General features: G+C 48.8%; 1 protein-coding gene and 1 long non-coding RNA gene across 4 annotated transcripts in view; one reads left to right on the top strand and one right to left on the bottom strand.

Moving 5' to 3' along the window:
* Window positions 1-19,067, top strand: part of EXD3 (exonuclease 3'-5' domain containing 3) — a 3,187,846-nt gene that overhangs the window by 3,058,689 nt on the left and 110,090 nt on the right. The window lies entirely within an intron of this gene.
* LOC138471912 (uncharacterized) lies at window positions 8,333-15,123 on the bottom strand. The gene is made up of 2 exons (XR_011268531.1): window positions 14,988-15,123; window positions 8,333-9,644 (listed from the first exon to the last, which is right to left on the bottom strand). It is a non-coding gene; the product is annotated as an uncharacterized lncRNA (long non-coding RNA).

Here is a 19,067-nt window from a genome sequence, read left to right as displayed (position 1 = left end):
GCTGGAGGAGGGCAACTTCCTGTCGTCGCTGGAGTTGGATGATGCCTACTTCCACATCCCCATACTCAAACGACATCGAAAGTTCCTACGATTCGTGGTCCAAGGGCGACACTACCAGTTCAAGGCCCTGCCCTTCAGGTTGAAGACGGCACCAAGGGTCTTCACCAAATGCCTGGCACCGGTGGCGGTGCTGCTGCACCTGTAGGGGATCCACCTATACCCCTACCTGGACGATTGGCTCATCTGAGAAAAGTCAAGGAAACTTGCCGTCGATCACACAGCGGAGACCGTCCGCCTGCTCACAGATTTGGGATTCTCAATCAACTTCACAAAATCCCACTTGGTACTGTCGCAAGACGCCCTGCCCTGTTCCTGAGAGCCAGACTCGACATAGCGGCGCGGTTGGCTTCACCGTCGGAGGAAAGGACGAAGGCCATCCTGGGCAAGGTACAATGGCTGTTGACCATGGAAGTGGCCAGGGTGAGGTCCATCAAGTCCCTGCTCGTCGTCATGTCATCGTGCATCTACCTCGTGCATCTATGCAGGTTGCGGATGCGGCCACTGCAGGAGTTCCTCAATGCCTGTTGGATGCAAGCGGCGGGCAGCTTCGAAGACAAGATCTCCCTCAACGAGACGTTCCGTCAAGCGATCCGGTTGTGGGGCGCCTGCGCGCACCTCGTGGCGGGCATGGACTTCCAGACCCCAGCGCATCAGGAGACGGTGACGACGGATGCCTCCCTGGAGGGATGGGGAGCGTACACCAGAGATCTCCACGCAAGAGGCCTGTGGCTCCCAGAGGAGAGGTCCCTCCACATGAACGTCCTGGAGCTCTGGGCCGTGTTCTGGGCCCTCAGGTCTTTCCTTCCATCCCTCAAGGGCAAGGTGGTACGGATCTTCACCGACAAAACCACCACAATGTTCTACATCTGGAAGCAGGGGGGCACCAGATCCCCAGCCGTGTCCAAGGAAGCGCAGGATCTGTGGCACTGGGCCGTCGCCCAGGGGATGTTCCTGGTACCTTTTCATCTGGCAGGAGTGGAAAACACTGTCACTAACTCACTCAGCAGGGAGCTGTGCTCTTGCCACAAGCGGGAGCGTCAGCAGGACCAAGACGATCTCCTATTACGACAATGGGGCAGTCCCCAGATCAACCTGTTTGTGACGGCGGCGAACACCAAGTGCCGGAGGTTCGCCAGCAGGTTTCTCCAGCCGGGGAGCATGGGCGATGCATTCTCCTTCCCCTAGGCCGGCCTGTTCCCATTGCTTGTGCGACTCATCCATCAACTCACACTGTCCCAGTGCAGGATGATCCTCGTCGCACCGGCGTGGCCGAGGCAGATATGGTTCCCGGACCTTCTGGACTTGTCAGCGTCCCCTCCCAGTCAAACTGCAGACAGACGCAGATCTTCTCACCAGAGAAAGAGGCGCCATCCTACATCAAGACCCGGGATCGCTGAACCTGCATGCCTGCCTCCTGCAGCACTAGAGTTCGGAGGCTACGATATCCCGACGGACTGCAAGGAGGTACTTTCAAAGGCCAGGGCGTCCTTGACTCTGAAGTGCTATGCATATAAGTGGAAGAGGTTCTCTGTCTGGTGCCGTGCACAGAAGATCAACCCTCTATGAATTACAGCCCCTCAAGTGCTGCCGTACTTGCTGTCGCTAGCCAAGGCTGGGCTGGCGCATGCCTCATCAGGATCCACCTGGCGGCTATCTCCCGCTACACCAGAACTCCGGGGCGATCGTCGCTGTGGTCTCACCGCCTGGTGAAGGAGTTCATGGAAGAACTGTTCCGCTCTTTCCCGCCGGTGAAGGCTCCGGCCCCGGTGTGGGAGCTCAACATGGTGCTGACCAGGCTCATGGGTCCCCCATTCGAGCCCCTACCCTCGGCACCTCTGAAGTTCCTATCGTGGAAGACAGCTTTTCTTGTGGCCATCACCTCAGCTCCACGAGTGGGAGAGATCCAGGCCCTCTCCTGTAAACCTATGTACCTGACATTTCACGAGACGAGGGTAGTGCTGAGGATGCACCCCTCCTTCATGCCCAAGGTGCCGTCGGGCTTCCATCTCAACGAGCCCTTGGTGTTATCTGTTTTCTTCCCGTCGCCTTTGTCGCCGGCTAAAAGGACTTTGATTTCATTGGATGTGGCTAGAGCGCTGAAGTTCTACGTGGACCGCACAAAGAGCCTTCGGAAGACATCACAGCTGTTTGTGAACTTTGGACCTGTGAACCAAGGGAAGGCCCTCTCGAAGGCTTCCATTTCCAGATGGCTCTCCGGCTGCATCATGCACTGTTACCGGTTGGCAAACCGACCATTGCCCGGCTGTCCGAGAGTCCATTCAACCAGAGCAATTGCTGCTACCACAGCGTTCCTGTCTGTTGTGCCCCTGCTGGACATCTGCAGGGCTGCTACGTGGAGGTCGACTCACACCTTCACAAGATTCTACTGCATCGATGGGGATTCCAGGGAGGAGTCCAGAGTCGGCCAGGCAGTGCTGCGCAACCTGTTCACTTGAAGGTGAGCTTGTTGAGGAGGTAAGATATCCTTAATGTTGAGCCTTGCCACCTCACGTGGTTGTGCATGTGGGTACTGCTATGTATTCTTGTATTCATGAGCATCTGAATCCATGCCAGACCCCATGCTGGAGGAGGAACAAGTTACTTACCTGTAACTGTTGTTCTCCAGCATGGGTCTGGCATGGATTCACATGCGAATCCTCCCTCCAACCCCTCTGCGGCTCTTCTCTTGGTCCTACTGCCACTTTACGTGCTACCAAATCTGAAGATGGCTGCCAGAGGAGGGAGGGCAGTCATTGGCTGGGGGCAGTATGACCCAGAGACCAGTGATTGGTTACTAGTAGAAAGACAGTTCAGAAACGAAACTGAAACTGTTTTTTTCTATACCGAGGATTCCCAGCCTGACGACGGGGAATATTCATGAGTGTGAATCCATGCCAGACCCATGCTGGAGAACAACAGTTACAGGTATGTAACTTGTTCCTTCCTGTTGTCAGTTGAAGAGAGCTTGGCCCAGAGTAAGGGGGCTGGTGGATGTTCTCCCTCTATGTAACTTACCTTCCCTCATGCTCTGTTATCCTGTACCTGTATCCTGAACCTAAGTAAAGGTCTTGCCTGCAGAATGGCTCCTGTCTCATCTGTACAAAAGCAGGTCTTATCAAAGAGCTCTGAACAGGCTGCAGAATTGTGCCCGCGCCTATCCTTCAGCTTAAAATACTGAATAACTATTACTAAGCAGTGCTCCATCGCTTCTATGAATGTCATCAGATTGCTTCTTAGGCTACACCTCTTTCTTGGTGCTTTGGAAGCCCCCTCCTTTTATCGCATGTAATTCACTGCTGCACTAATTTCTCATCTCTTGAGAGAGGAAGGCTGGGGCACAGACGGGCTGCAAAACAGGGCCTACATGTGTCTACTATAGCGTGAGCAGCGTCTCTCAATGTGGGGACAAAAAAGGGAGCGATATCTAACCAGCCATCTCCCTGAGATCCCACACCCCACTCTACAGGCTATGTGACCCGAGGAGTAATCTTCATTGCATCATAGTCCGCACCAGCAGATTCACACCATTGTAAAGAATAGATGTCACTATCACCCAAGGAAATTGAACCGATTGTATCAGCTGCATAAGGATGAAAGGCAGAAATCTCCCTGCCAAACTCAGAACTCCTGTGCTGGTTGCACCAAGATCCCTGGAGATGGGCCTATCTATATCTGGCCCCATGGGATATACCCGCTAAAGATTCATAAGTAAATGTTTCCTCCGCACAATAGTAATTTGGGTACTATTAGTTGCTAGATAGGGAAATGCCAAAGTCCACTGAAGTTTATAATGTAGGTAAGCTACTTTCGTATTTTGTCACGTAACCTCACTTTTTCATTCACATTCTTGTTATGTTGCTATGCTTTTTTATGTGCTAAATCACCACAGTAGCAGTCTTAAATTGAAAAAAGAGTTCTCTAGTGAAATAAAGCTAGAAGTAACTGACTTTTTAACATCTGACATTGAACAAATAAATAAAATATCTCTACAAACTTTTCTATGGATTGTAGCACATTCATGAGACACCCAAGAAGAGTCTGTGATACGTTTGCCTCCTTGCAGTCATTGTTCGACAAGGCCTCTTTACTGTTCTATAACGTTTCAGTTCTGAATAAAAAGCTTCGCATTTTGGATCAAACAAGCCGACAAGGAACAATCAACAGTACAAACCTTCAAAAACAGATGTCTACATCAGTTCACGATGTTGTAGGCACAAATTGGGATACAAAGTGGAGACACTGAAAAAGTAGCTGGCCCATCTGAGTAGTGACGACCCAAAAATAGACACTTATTCCCGCTAACTTAACCCATCCACCTCTTTTTCTGATCCGCTAGACATGTGGAGACCATTTAAATGGCAGTGGTGGGCGGTATAAATCCCCAAAACATAACATAGACTTGACAGAGAAAAGGACCCTCCTACGTTGTATGGAGGTCTGTAACCAAGACTGAACATGTGTTACTCTGGTTGGTGGGGCACATCCATCTCAACAGGAATGGGGTGCAAGCTCACTCCCCTTCCACAGTAGTAAATGCTGCACCCCACCAGTGCCCCACGCCCTACTAGATGCACCACAAGCCCACCCTCCAGGCAGTGTTGGAAATGGAAAAAACGTACTGAGTGATCCCTCTCACCCTTGGAGGGGCGGGGCCGAGGCCCCAGGCTGGGTCTCAATACACAATCTCTTCATAGAACTCCATCCTAGCGGTTTGCATAAAAACAAAGAGCATTATGGGAACAAAAGAGTGTCCGTCCACAATTTCAAATGTAAAACATGTCTTCTAGTGATTCAGTATGAAACCCTTTTGGAAGTTGGGCTCTACCGTTTCAATTGATCACATTATTCACCCTAAGAAAAAAATGTCTGTACATTGCTGGAAATATACCAGTTTGGACTGCTGTAAACAAGCATGTGTGGCTTTGGTTGTTTCTGTATTCCGTTTCCAGTGCCCAGCCTACCCAAAGTGTCTGCGCATTGAAGTGCGGCTTCTAGCCTGTGCGATAGGGGGGCTTCCGAGTAGATCTGAAAGTGTCTTCAGCGAGCATCAGGGTCTGGGGATGGAGTGCCAGAGCGCCGCTGCGTCTTGTTCCGGCCCATTTCCTGCGCTGCCTCCGGGAGTAAATTATTAGCAATTTGTTTTTAATCTGGGTATATAATGTGTTGCTTTTGGTAGAAACGGTGTGCATTTGAATTATAAAAGGGATTCAGATGGCCTGACAGTATCAGAAAGTGCAATATTATCTTCAGTACTTATTTCTTTTTCTTCTCTACACACATTCTAATGTTCATCCCATCTGCAAGCGGAACAATGTTGTCCCGTGCTCCTGAGAAAGACATAATTGCTTGCCGCCTGGAGGCAGCAGGATAAAAGTGGAGACTACACACAGACTCATGATTGCCTTTGCAACGTGCAAATATATTCGTGACAAAAAATATGCCCAAGTCCACAAGGGCAGAATGTGTTTCCTGCCCCTTTGCTGAAGATAGAAAGGTGTCGCTGCCCCTGTGACGCCGCCGCCGCCGCCTAGGAGGCTGAGCACCCCAGTGCACCTAGAAGTCAGTCATAGGTTCTCTGTGTAGGCCCCTTGGGTGTAGAATGGCCTCCCTCCCGCGATCCGAGCCAAACCATTGCCCCTCCAATGCAGGGCAGCCTTCAAAACTCACCTGTTCTCAATGGAACCCTCCACCCGCATGCCTTGTCAATCATCGCCACCTGGCACCCGGATACAGCACTGTCCTGCATAACCCAACCAAGAGCCAAGGTTTATGCATTCACCATGGCGTGTAAATGCCTCTCCTGGTGCAAGACCACGACGAAGAACACATCCGTTTGCATGTTTGCTCAACGACAAAATGAACTTAAACACAGACCTTATCCACCATGAGACCAGTGGTGCATTTAGTATTACCATAGGACAGGCCATAACACGGGTCTTTACTTGCCAAACCTCTGGCACAGAGCAGAAGTGATTAAACGGGCCTTTAATTTTAAGAAGTACAATAATGAGTAATCGGTTTCTTTTCTTTATTTTCGGTGATTAATTAATTAGTTTTCTTAGAAGTACTGTCATGTATGTTATGGTTTCTAAATGAATTTTAAATGTATGTATTTTCTTTTTTGTATTATAAAGCTGGTTTGAGCTATAAACATAATATATATATATAATGTCATGAATGGCAATGGAAACCTAGTATGAAATGGCATCCGCTTTAGCTCTCCTCTGTCACTCTCTGTGTCACTCTCACAGTCCCCATCTTCTCTGTGTTGCTGTGGACCCTCTTCTGGTCCAGCTGGTACTTTTCTGACTCGTCCTAGTGCTCGTGATACTGCACGCCTTACCCAGTGCCAGTGGGAGCCCCAATACCTCTCTACTAGCCCCCTGCGGCTCTCGCCTTATACGACTTCAGTAAGCGACATCTTCTCATTTGGTTTATAACACTATTTGTCCCCTGCCATCCACTTTTCTTCTTCTCTTCCTTCACAACTGACCTTTCATTCTATTTATTGAAATGATGTGCTTTGCCAAGAACAAGAAGCCAAGCCAAGTCCAGTGCATGCATTGATGGCCGGAGCAGCTTCATTGCTGGGTCCTGTGCGAACCATAACAATGTCATAATATAGTCGTTAATGTATTGAACCGACTGGTGCTAGGGAAAGAGCTGAACACTGTACATGGGAACAGCACACCACTGACCTTCACTAGTCACAGCGTTTACACACATACATAGATCTGCAGTCCAGCCACGAGATGGCCTGGGATCATGGGGTGCTGCAGGGGTTTATATCCCTCTAAGACACCGGGGCTCCTTCCTGGGGAAGGAGGTGTTTCTTACGGGCAATCGTTAAGCCAATGACTGATGGAATATGTTTTGTTTGAAGGAGTACAGTGTTCCAATGATGTGGTGTCAGCAGAGTAAAGGGGTGAAAGCAGGGAAGGAGGGGCAGTTTAGTTGAGGAGCGCTTGGGACTACACAGTGCGATAGGGGGGAATATCAGGAGATAGTCTTCCGGGTAGTTGGGGCGAGTACTCCCTGCATGCATTTAAACACACAAAGAGGAATTTTAAGGTGGTGCATATCCTGGAAGGATGTGAAGGGTATGGGAAGGAAAGCTCAATATCTTCTTGAGATAGGAAAAGGAGAAGAGGGACCGTGCCACGAGGAGACTGTAGCCAGAGCCCAGTCTGCTGGGGATGAGGGTGATGTCCATAGGAGTGAAAAGTAAGATGGTGATGGCCTTTTACAGATGTTTCAGAGGGTAACGTTGTCATCCATAGCAAGGGAGTGGATGAAGTGCTGTAGTTTCAGGTTGCTATCAAAGAAAACTCAAAGATTCAAGTCTTGGAGAATAGCTAAGGCGGTCAGGGGGAAAGATACAGGGGAGGGGTAAAGGATGTTGCCTTGGGGCCAGGGTGAAACATGCAGGGGCTAGGGCTCACACTTGTGGGGCCACAGCTGGGAGGCGGTGGTTCAGGCAGTCGTGTTAAATGGAGAAGTGACCAACCAGGTATTAGGCCACCCAAGCGAGCGAGGATGAAGCCCTGAAAGCTAAGATGCAAGAGTCTACATGAGGGAGGCCTGGCCTAAAGCAGCAAAGAGATCAACGAGAGATGGCAGATGGCAGTGGTGAGCCATATTGAAGAAGTGACCGAGGTGAATAAGCACCTTCGAAGTTGAGTGTCGTTTGTGGAACCTTCAATGGAAGGGGTTCCTCTCAATCAAAAGACCAGCAGGCCAATCTATTCAAAAGCGAGATAGTAAAAATACCTCTCCCCGATTCTTATGTTGATCTATGGCTTCAAAACCTCTCCTTTACTGCTAATCTCTCATTTTGCTGATGCACACCCTCCCTGCTCTCAATCTCCATGCATTCTAGCCATGCCAAATACCCCTTTGCCACCTCATGATACCAATCCTTCCGTTCAGTTCTGCACTGGCACATCATCTTCTCCGCATTCAAAAAAGTTCTTGAGAGCCCCCTACCCTTTGGCAGTAAGAGCGAACACAAAGGCTTTGTGACAAATCAACTTCCGGGCACCATGGTCCAGGGATGAATATTGGTTTCTAAACCATCAATCAGGCCTGCACATCTAGTACACCAGAAGGGATCCGAACAGATTGGAAACACAAGCCCATTATAAACCTCCTTATCCAATTTTGGTAACGTGGACGGAATGGCAGGCTTATCTCCGAAAAAGTCGTGGATCATTGGTTAGTTGCAACACAGCGAAAATACAATTATTACCCAATGATAAAAGGGACTGTCCGGTCAAGGTTGTATAAAAATATCTACTTTATTATTATCACAACAGACAGTTCTAGCAGCACTACGAAATACAACCCACCCTGTAAAGGAATGCAGAGGACAGACAGTTTCAAGAAGGAAAGGGCATGCACTCTGGATACTGACAAGGAGGGTAGTCGGTAAAGTGATGAATCGCAATAGTTCAAGGATACTTGGTTTCAACACAAAGGGAGCAATGGGTCGTAAAATATCACTATGGGCTTTCGGAGAAGGACCAGGGGGACAGAACCACAATGTACCTTGAGCTGTAGATGTTCTTGGTACTCAACAGTAAAGTTGTTTTCAGGGTACCTTGCAGCTTCTGTGACACAGTTCAAGATGGGAGAAAGCTGTGGGTATCAGGCGGCAGGCAGTTCGGCGAGCGAGGCTGGTCGGATGGTTGCAGGCTGGCCTACAGTGCAGCTCAGGGTCAGGAATCATCTGAGTGCTGGTTGGTGGTTCTGAAGCACTGGTCTAGGCGTCTCGGATGCGTTAGCGACTGTGGCATAACAGTCAGCAGTGCAGTTGGTGGCAGTTCGAGGGTTTCGACTGGCTTGAAAATGTCCTTTAAGGCTGATGTCAGTAGATGCTAGATGCTTGTTGATGCACTCCTCCCAATTTCTTCACTGGGCTTGTGTCGTCCTTTAAGGCGGACTGGCCAAAGCTGAGCAGAGTGTTGCAGGCAGCTGCCTTGTCCTTGGTTTGGTTCAGAGACACTCTGGCACTTCCCACCTAGGAAGCTTGCTGCATATCCTAGCAGGGCACACTGTGTGTTGGCTGGGTACCGCTTCTGGAGCTGCTGAAGGGTCTTATGGATTCAGTATTTCCCTCTGTTCCCTGTGAGATGTTTAGGGGAGGGATCTTGCTGCCCTCTTGGAGGTCCTAGCTTTCCTTCACTGGCGGAAGCTATAAGGCAGATTGTACTTTCAGCCAGGCTCCAATGCTGAGTTCTTCTTGAGTATCCATTCTTCTTCGGATACTTGACTCGGGTGTGACGGCTAGCTTATATTTTGTATGTCTTCCTCCAATACAGGTACAAAGCATACATCAAACCCCTTCTCTTTCGTGTAAGTTGCTGGTGTACTATTGTCATTGCAGAGAAATTCCTTTGACTTTTAGATAGTCGACTGTTTTTTTTTTTTCTTGTTTTGTTGTTTTACTTGAAGAATGTTACTGTATGACATCCCACTTGTATATGTTATGGTCCTTGAAACTTGTATAGTGCCTATTTCTGTAGTTATGGCTTTGAAGCACTGTGAGGTGAATTGCCCTTTCGCAGACTGTAGTCGGACCAAACCTGAAAAAAGAGCATTATAAATTAGTTAGTTGAACTCCAAGGGCAACTGTCTACAGTTGAGGGATCTGCTATACTGTACATGCAGAACACGTATACAATGAATAACATGCAGTCATATGCAAATAACTTGCACATTTGTCTGATGTATCTAAGATAGATTCAGTGCATGTGCGCTTGCCTATAACTGAGCTAATGCAGCAGACATTTATATATTGCATGAAGTGTTGCACTTTTGAGCAGGTTAATGCAGTAGACATGTTTTACATTGGATACAAAAGTAGTGTTGCACTGTTAAACGTAGTGAAAAAATACAGCTTCAGTATTATTAGTAATACGCAGCCATGCGCTTAGAAACCTCTGGGTATGAAGCGCGTTATAAATAACCTATCATATCATATCTACAGACTGAAAACATAGACTGGGCAAATTGTGCAGGTTGAGTTCCTTAGACTGTGTGAAAGGCAGAGGTGGATGTGGGACAAACATTGTGAAGGGCAAGAAGGGCCAGATATCTGTCTTTTGTTTGCAGTCACAGTCTAGAAACCTTCAGTTGTGTTGCTGTGCTTTGACTGTTAGGGAATCTTTCACGTTACAGCAATGGATCACCGACAGGAAATAGGATGGGGGCCGGTGATTGTAAAATACAGCACCAATACCAGAGTGGGGGACAATGCACGCCTCAACCTGATACACAAAGGTCGAAAATAAAATAGCTGGGAACTGGCCACGCCATCACTGCTAGCTATTAGACGGATAGGAAAGAATAAGAATATGCCTACTCCAAAGGACACCAGATACATAGAACGATCATTATATAACCCACTAACCCAAAAGCGCACATTTCTGCATACTTAAATTGCACAAATATCCACACAACCACCCTCTCGCATGGAATACTGCACGCACTTCCCCTTACCGCAACAACAAACACACACATAGGTTGCACCAACAGCACACAAGGACTCGCATTGATCTGATATTCACACTCAAGCTCAGGGCATAGTGAAAACCGAACTGAAGCTGCCAACAGTGCATCACCTTTCTCACTTTCCTACTCCCTCTTCCCCCTACTAGTACACCCCACCTTCTTGCTTGCAGATTTGCCTGAGCGCATGGCAACCAATTCCCTTGGTGACAGTGCGAGGTACAAATACCTTTAACATTACAATCCAACAATGTGAAACACCAGTGCACCATGAGATCAGCCCTGAGGAGCTCCCCAGTCAGCCACCAAGCCACCGTGGGGAGAGAATGGACACACAAAATAAGTGACTGTGCTCCAAAATGAACACACGGCCTGAGAAACCGTGACCTACACGTATAGTACAGCTGGGAAAGCTTTTAATGAAAACGTTTGGGAGGGATTGTATGACAGAAATGTGAATTTGCCAGGTTTTCAATCTCTGAAAAATGCACAACATGTTGAGTACTGTTTACCGCTTTATGGTAGGAAGTTTTTATACTGTGCCAATCCACTAGCATCGCAGTAGTCTCAAAGCATCTAGGCTCGTCTGTTTGTGAAAACGCTTAAGGAAGCACTGTCTGGTTCAGGAAAGGGCAAGCCGTTAAACCTTCCACAATGCCAGGGTGCTAATGTGAGCTTGGGTTTTTGGAAACCGATCCCAATAAACCAGGCGGGCAAGGTTCTTCTACTTACTCCCCTCAAGAGCCAGGTTCATAGAGAGGAAATCTGGACGGACATAGGGGCACATTTAAGTCACGGTGGGTTTGGAACCATGGGAGCAAAGCCCAAAACCAGCTTCCTGGAGGTTCTTGAGGTCTGTTAGGAATAGGGATAATTATAGTGGTGTGAGGCAGGACACTACATAGGCTGCGCTCTTATGGGAGCTAATCTGCACAATCCAGTCTTAGTATATCCTCCTTGCACTGGGCTGCAGTTACCATCTCCTTTTAACAGGGAGGATAGCTCGGGGGCAACGTGCTCGCCTTGGTTTAATACAACACCCAGGTTCAAACCCCGGGTCAGCACTTAGAAACCTCTGGGCATTAAGCACGTTAAAAGTAACCAATCCTATCATAACAGAGGTTGGCTTGGGCATCTTATGTGAAAACAGTGATATAGAGCCTGCTTGTGAAATTATGATTCCAGGTCTACTTGGGCATATGCTCACTGGTCCCAAACTGAGTGCTGCCCCTTCGTCTTTTTATTATGTGGGTATTTTGGGGGAGTCCTACCTGCCACCTTATGGTTGCTTGCAATCGTGTTGACATGAAGGCCAAACAATGGAATGAAACATCACCTAATATAACTGGACATAACATATAGCCAACTGGCGAATGAGCCACGGGAAAGCAATATAAGAGAATTGAATTCGAGGTGGTGATGTAAAATGTGCCCAGCAGCCTATCAGGACAATACTGTAGGCGTGGATCAAGCCATAATAACGCCCCTATGCAGAACAGGCTTGGTGTCCTTCATACAATGCATCATGACATTGCAAGCACGACACACAAAAACAGGACCTAATGTGGCATGGCATAACACAATCTATCAGGACGTTCTCGTGTAACCAAAGAAGTGCTACACACCTCCTTTCCAGATCGATCATTCTCGACGCCCACTCATTCTATGTACACTATCTCTTGAGCTGCCAGAGAGAAAAGGGCTTGGGAATAAATAGGTCTTCCGTTTACGGTTAGTCTCCTCGATTGTTCCACTTTTGACAAACGTGCTGATGAAGGCTGTAAACACACCATGGGGCGATGTCATTTCCTATTTTCCTTGCCCTCATTTGTTTGAAACATTACCAGCGAGAGAAAGGGAACACCACACACCCTCTACTTCCCTCTTTGGACTGAACTAAAGATGGTTCCTCTGCAGCCCTGCAATAGAAAGTATTGTGTGTTGTGTTGCACCTTACCTGTGCATCGCATGCAGAAATGAAAGCTGCAGAGCCCTCAACTGTGGACAGTTGCCCATGGGATGTACACACTTTTCATTCCCACGGCATTCCTCCTGCCACGCTGTGCCCCATACATACAAATGAGTCTCTCAAAAAAAGTTTGGTCCGTCTGTCACTCTATCATCTTAAGTACACTCTTTGCCTCTTCTCTGTCCACATTAGACCTCTCTGCTTTTCTGCACAGTGCGTAGAATACAATTTCCACTGCAGGCATTGGGGTGTTCGCCATCGCAGGGAATGGGCCGGACTCTCATGTAGAAGACTCGGCAACTACAGCGCTTTGATTTTTTTTTTTTATTTATTTGAATTTGGATAGCGCATAGCGGCCCTTGGGTATCGTGGCGCTGTTGCAGAAGGTTTGCTTGTTACATGCATGAGTGAGTCAAAGAACAGTACAGAGAAGGCAGAGGAAAACATTATATACAGAAAAAAGATGAGCGTGTTATTTGTCGGAAGGTACAGTTTCCTGTGGCCATTACCAATGGTAGGCGGCGCTATAACAAAACACACGACAGTCAGAATCGTATGCATTCCCTCCTTCACCTCTTCAGTGCTAAGGGCGAGTAGGTTCCCTGGCAATTCCCATGGGAAATCCTTGTAGCCTCCGCCCTCTTCCCTAGTTTAGTTTAAGCCCCTTTGTACCTTTTCATCTCAAATCTAATCCACTTCTTACCCCCTCCTTTTTCCTATCCCCAACAGGTGGGAAAGCAATGCACCACAATGCGGACACGTTTCGAGCCATAATGCCACCAGGTTTGGACTGCCTATAGGGCAATAGGCCCAGGGCCGAACCAAAACACACAATGCTGGTGTGGGCTCGTTTTTTTGGTCGAAGTGGGCCACATTTTGGCAAATTGGTGCCAGTTTGGGGAGTCGGTTCACTCTGTAGCTAGTAGTTTTGACCAGTGTTGCAGAATAAATATTCTTTAAAATGCACAATTTGCACCACACTTTATCAAAAACCTCCCCCGTGGTTACTATTCACACAGTGTCACAAAAGGAATGAAGTGCCGCTTGCAACTGAGGTCCACTTTTTCATTGGTGCCCGAGAGAATTGTATGGCCCAGTCCGACCCTGCGCTGATGATGGACGCAGTATAAATGCTTATTGATCTAACATATGGTTGTGTGGGGGTGGGGGGTCACATGTGGGGCAGTGTCCTGCACAAGATACTGTTGATAATGAAGTTTCACTCCTTATTACTCTTCCGGGTTATAGTGTGCCCTGTTTAGGGAAAGGGGGGTTCATCCTGGGCCGAGTTAACTTGCCCATGCTGTGCCCTCATGAATGGGGAGCGCGGTTGTCTGTCTACTCCTGATTACAGGTTTACAAGCATAGTTTTCAGATGGGGGGTGTGTGTGGGGGGGGGGGCTGTTCACATCTCCTATGCTTTGATCGCGGCTCCTCTTTGAGGTAAAAGAAATGTTGCACGTTTGTGCCATTTGAGCAAAGCCGTGGGAACACATGTCTACAGGGCTCTTTTCCTTCAGCCAAAAGGTGTGCAAAGGGACGACTGCCTGTGGGCCATTAACATATGAACCTTTGGCCAGTGACAAAAGTGCTGGGATAACAAGCGAGGGGAAGGAGAGGAAGGGGGCCGGGGTTCCCACAGGAAGGAGTTTGGAGTGTGAACAGCCCGCCGCTTCCCTTCCACCTGCGCCTTTTGTAACTCTGCGTCCGCCAGGCTCCCCTGGGAGGCTGACCTGGCCTGACTCTTGGGCGGACATGGGCGCTGACCCACATTCTGCTTTCAGACGCCTCTCCAAGCAGGGCACAGCCGTGTGCGGATGTCTCTTGCGCCCTGGGTTGTATGCGACCCGCTCGCTTTCAGTGTGGGTGCATGGAAAGTGCCCTTCCTTTGTGGGCTCACTCACAGTGTCCTTTGTACAGTGTCCTTTGTAAAGTGTCCCCCTGCAGAGTGTGAAAGGGGTCTTTTAGGTTCCCTCTGCCGTGTCAGATTTACAGGATTCCCCTATGGGGTAAACTGTACTGCCCCCTCCGCTTATCGACGTGCATCTTACTTTTTCAGTATCGGATGCAGAACCTCACCCCTTTTGCTACCCCACCGCACCCCCCGCAGATGTGGGCTTCACAGTGGTGCCCTATTCTAGTGTTCCGGCTGCAGGCTCTGTCTTATTCCAGTGTAGGCTGAATTGTTTCCAGGTGTGTTGGACAGGCTCCTTTTCCAGTCTGGTACTGCAGGTGCACCTTGCAGTGTGGAGGGTTGTCCCTGTTCAGTGTGAGACATACAGTGCTACCTTTCTTCCTTACGTGGACTGTGCACACAGCTCTCCTGCTCTTGAGCTATGTTCGCACTTTATGCAACAGAACACACACAATAATCAACGCATTGTACATTGGCTCCATTTTTAAACAGTTGACAATATTCTATTTTTCTGAATAAAACTTACACCAGTACCTGTATATGCCAAACGTGTGAATGCTTAGAAAAAAGTATTTCTCTCTGTCTGCCTTCTCTTTCCCCATGTAAATACGCATTGGCAAAGCCAACACTCCGGGCTGTTCACATAGGCTTCCTCCTCCCTGTGCACAGGCAGGGAATGAGGAGGAGACTTGTGAGGCCTGAGCCGAGAGCAACAGTGCCGCGCTCCCCTCCCCTGTAACCCGAGGAGCAGTGCTGTGGTTTCACTAAGTCACACCCCATGGCCACCCCCGGGCCCCGCAGGAGCTCCATGCTTATGAAAAGCAGGGCAGTTTCCACGTCCTGAAACTGGCCGCAGCCCTCACCGAGTGCCACGAAGGTCTTCTGGGGACGAGGAGGCCATCTTTACGGTGGGCAGCTCACCCTGGTTTTTGTTTATTTTGAAAAGTATAATGAGGTCACATGGAATGGCCAAGACTTGGACCAACAATGTCACCACAGCACTAGTTAGTGTGCAAAGGCCAAGGGCGAGGAAACACGGCCAAAGCAGCAGAGGTGCTTAGCCAGCTGCAAAGGGCATCCTCCCTTCCACACCTTCGCCACACCGCATGATCTGTCTGCTTCACACTTCCCCGATAAACATGGATCGTTCAGGCCACTTCTTGGACAACAACCCCAACTACTTAAGCTTTCTCACAAGCACTTCTGTAACTAAGTAAGCCTTCTTAACAGCGCCACGATGCCCGAGGGCAGTTGTGCGCTTTACAAATGCAAATAAATAAATAAATAAATAAAAACACTGCAATGCTAAATGCAACAAAAGAGAAACGTATATGACACTTTCATCGCAACTGCTCAAAACATTGTCCTAAGGGGGAGCGGCAAACGGGAATACATGTTTTATCTGTGCGAGAAGAGGAATTCGTGAACAGGAGGCAATAACGAGTAAGGCAACTGCTTATACATGCTCGTTTACCAGCCAACCCTTTTCCCACAATGCCCTCCGGGTGACTTCTTTAAATCACGACAGGCTCCCCTCCAACCCCAGTGCCTAATTGGTGCCCCTCCCCCCCAATGCTTGGATGTGTGCAATGTCAATGTATTTATTTAAAAAAAAAACTCCTTCCTCAACAGGAAGTGGTGGCGTGGTATGTGTGTACACATACAGCTTTTTGCCCAGTGAAAGGCATTTTTTAATACTCTACAACCCCGCTCTTGCACGCCACAATGGCGTGGGACACACACACACACACAGTTGCCTTCGTACCTTGGTACGCTGGCGGACTGCACTCCTCGGGGCAGCAGAGCGGTGGACAATCTCCGATCTACGCAGAAATGGACACCACGGAATCCACGACAAAAATGTGTTTATTGTGTAATCACATATATATATATATAAAACGGTGGGGGGGAGGGTAGAGACACGTAAGCTAGCACCTGTTTTAATTATGTTGGCCCAGGGTGTTTGGTTATGGTTTCAGTGTCGGGTCCAGTGAAGGGGGACGTTTCCTGTCCCCCGCCCTCACCCGCTGTGGGTTTGTGCACCCCCAGGCTCGACCAGGGCCTGGTAAAATGGGCCTCGAAGCCGCCTCACACTTCAAACCTCTCTGGCCGCCCGAGGAGGCTCCCAGAAAGGGCTTTTCTTTCAGTCTCGCAATTTGAATGAAAGCTTGCGACACAAAACACCAAAAAAGCGTGAGAAAGGAAACCCGAGAGAAGCCCGAAGCCCTGTAACCAGCCCAGCGGAAAGAATGGCTGCGGAGGAAAAACCGGTTCTAGTAAACACGGAGGGGGAGGAGGGCAGCCTCGGAGCCAGCCCGCCCGCCCGCCCGCCCGCCAGGGCACCATGGAGCTGGAACAGCACAGTGCCCCTTCTCTGAGGCCTGCCTGGCCTGGCTGCGGGATAGAAAGAAGAGTCCAGAACAGGAAGCTGTCCAGTGGCACGTTCTGGGGCATCCTATCAGTCCATTCGGCAATCGGGTGGCAGTCCAATCCAAGTGTCTGTTGGGGGGCAAGGTGGGGTACGTCTGGAGACCACGCATGCCGTTTATATAAAGCGGGGTCTCCATGCGCTCCAGCCACACCACGTTTGGACGATGAGCAACCAACATAGTAAATAACCGTCATTCCGATTCAACGTATTCAAATGTTTGATGGATATCTTGAAAACACGGAGTGTATTTAGTCGCCGTGGGAACGGACATGCAAACCTCAGATATAAAGAGTAGGCAACACAATGGGCAAACTGGTGGGGCCTGAGGACCTTAAGCGTCTGTTCATATGTTTTAGTTCCTATGGATTTCCATGAACTTTGTATTTGCAATAGGGCGGTGATGTTTTGTTAATGATGTAGTCCCCGTGCCTTTAGGATCTACACCACTGCTTTCACATTAGGGCCGGTTTGCTGTGGTGTTAGGTTGACAGCAAGACATGCAAAATATCCTATTAGCAGTGTTTTAGAAACTGCTGCACATTTGAAAATGACAATAGGATCCATCCAGTGCCGAGTACTAATGTGCGTTTGTACAATCCTCCTCTTTAGTTCACAGCGACCCTCCACCCACCGCCCACCCCCACGGGGGCTCAGCACGTGTTTCATCTTTGTGCTATTGAACAGGCCGTCTTTATCTGTACATGTGTTTTTCTAGTCATTTCGGATTGAAATTGACATCCACGTCCTTCAAGTAAATACACAACGTATTTCACCCGATTCGCATTATGTCCGACTTGCATTGCTCACTATAGCTGTGCCCCCGAGCCACACACGCCGTTTAAATCACGGCGCTGGCTCTGTTAGGGTTGCCATAAGGACATCCGCAATGGCATTCTGAAAATTACGTAGCTTTTCAATTCGGCATAAATGCATCCAAACGTACAGAATTGGGCTAAAATAGTTTGTATCTTGCAGATAATTCAACAAAGTCACTATATCCTGTGGGCCTTATTGGAATAAGATGTTCTTCCTGCAAGGGCCACCCCTGGCCAGGCCACTGGTGATTAATGTGCTGCCCCAGGCCTTCCTTCCACCTTCCATCATTTTACTCTGTTCTGTGTTGGATTTGTTTAAGATGACCAGGCGCTGCCCCTGAGGGTCCAGTAGCACACAGTTGACCGACGAGTGCTTTCAATTAAGAGGGACTCGGCCTAATTCTATTCATACGGGACTGGGGTCTCTGGGAATATGAGCCCACCAAGAGAGCTTGCATTGGCTGACTGTCAAGCGCTGACCCGGAGCTGTCCTGCAATCGGAAGGGCCCTCCCCCACCCCACCCCACCACCCTTCTCACACTCCAGCCCATGCGGAAGGCTCATGGCCACTCCATCTATATGAAAGCAGAGGCAAGCTTGGGTACCGTATTGGGTAGATAACCCTTATCCCTATTACATGGGAATAATGGTCCTGCTTACGGCACTTCATGCCTTATCCTGACCTCCTCATGCTCATCATTTGGTCATGTATTGGTTCCTCGCCATCCACACGCTTCCATCACGGTAATGTCTCAGTCTAGTATTCTAAATGCATGGGTAGCTTCTCCAGCTGCGAGTCCCCAACATCTCTGCTTGCTGCAGCTTACCTAATAAACTGTTAATACTGACCTATGTTTTTTGACCTGGGTCTGGTTATTCTGCCATTTATATGGCCTCCTGGCGCTTTGCGTTCTGCAATAAAGCAGCTGAGCTTATGAGGGGGTTAGTGGGAACGGAGTAAAAGGCTGCTATTCATGAGGCAGGGAGGGAATGCCAGCATTGATGGAACCGACTGGATGGTCACATTTATATGTGTACAGAATGTTGTCCAGTTCCTTTTCCAAGGTGTCTGTTCAGTAACCCTGCCATTCATTGTTGCGGGGGTGGGGAGGGGGGGGGTTGGCTACACAGAAACATTAGAATCTAAGGAGTCTGCGCCTTCTCCACCCCATTTCCACGCACAGTTGTTTTATCCTATCAGAATGGGAAATCTGTTTAGGAGACGGTATGTTATTTTAAGACTGCAAGTTGGGCAATCGATTCTTAGTACTTCTTGATACTATATCCCGCAAGTCTTTAATTCAATAGATTTCAGACATGCCAGTGCCTCTCCCCAGTCTGACATTTTTTTATCCACCTGCCCTTGAT

This window comes from Ambystoma mexicanum, chromosome 8 (assembly GCF_040938575.1).
Source record: "Ambystoma mexicanum isolate Mex_15411 chromosome 8, UKY_AmexF1_1, whole genome shotgun sequence".
Classification (NCBI taxonomy): Eukaryota; Metazoa; Chordata; class Amphibia; order Caudata; family Ambystomatidae; genus Ambystoma; species Ambystoma mexicanum.
This window is presented reverse-complemented; position numbering and strand designations above follow the sequence as displayed.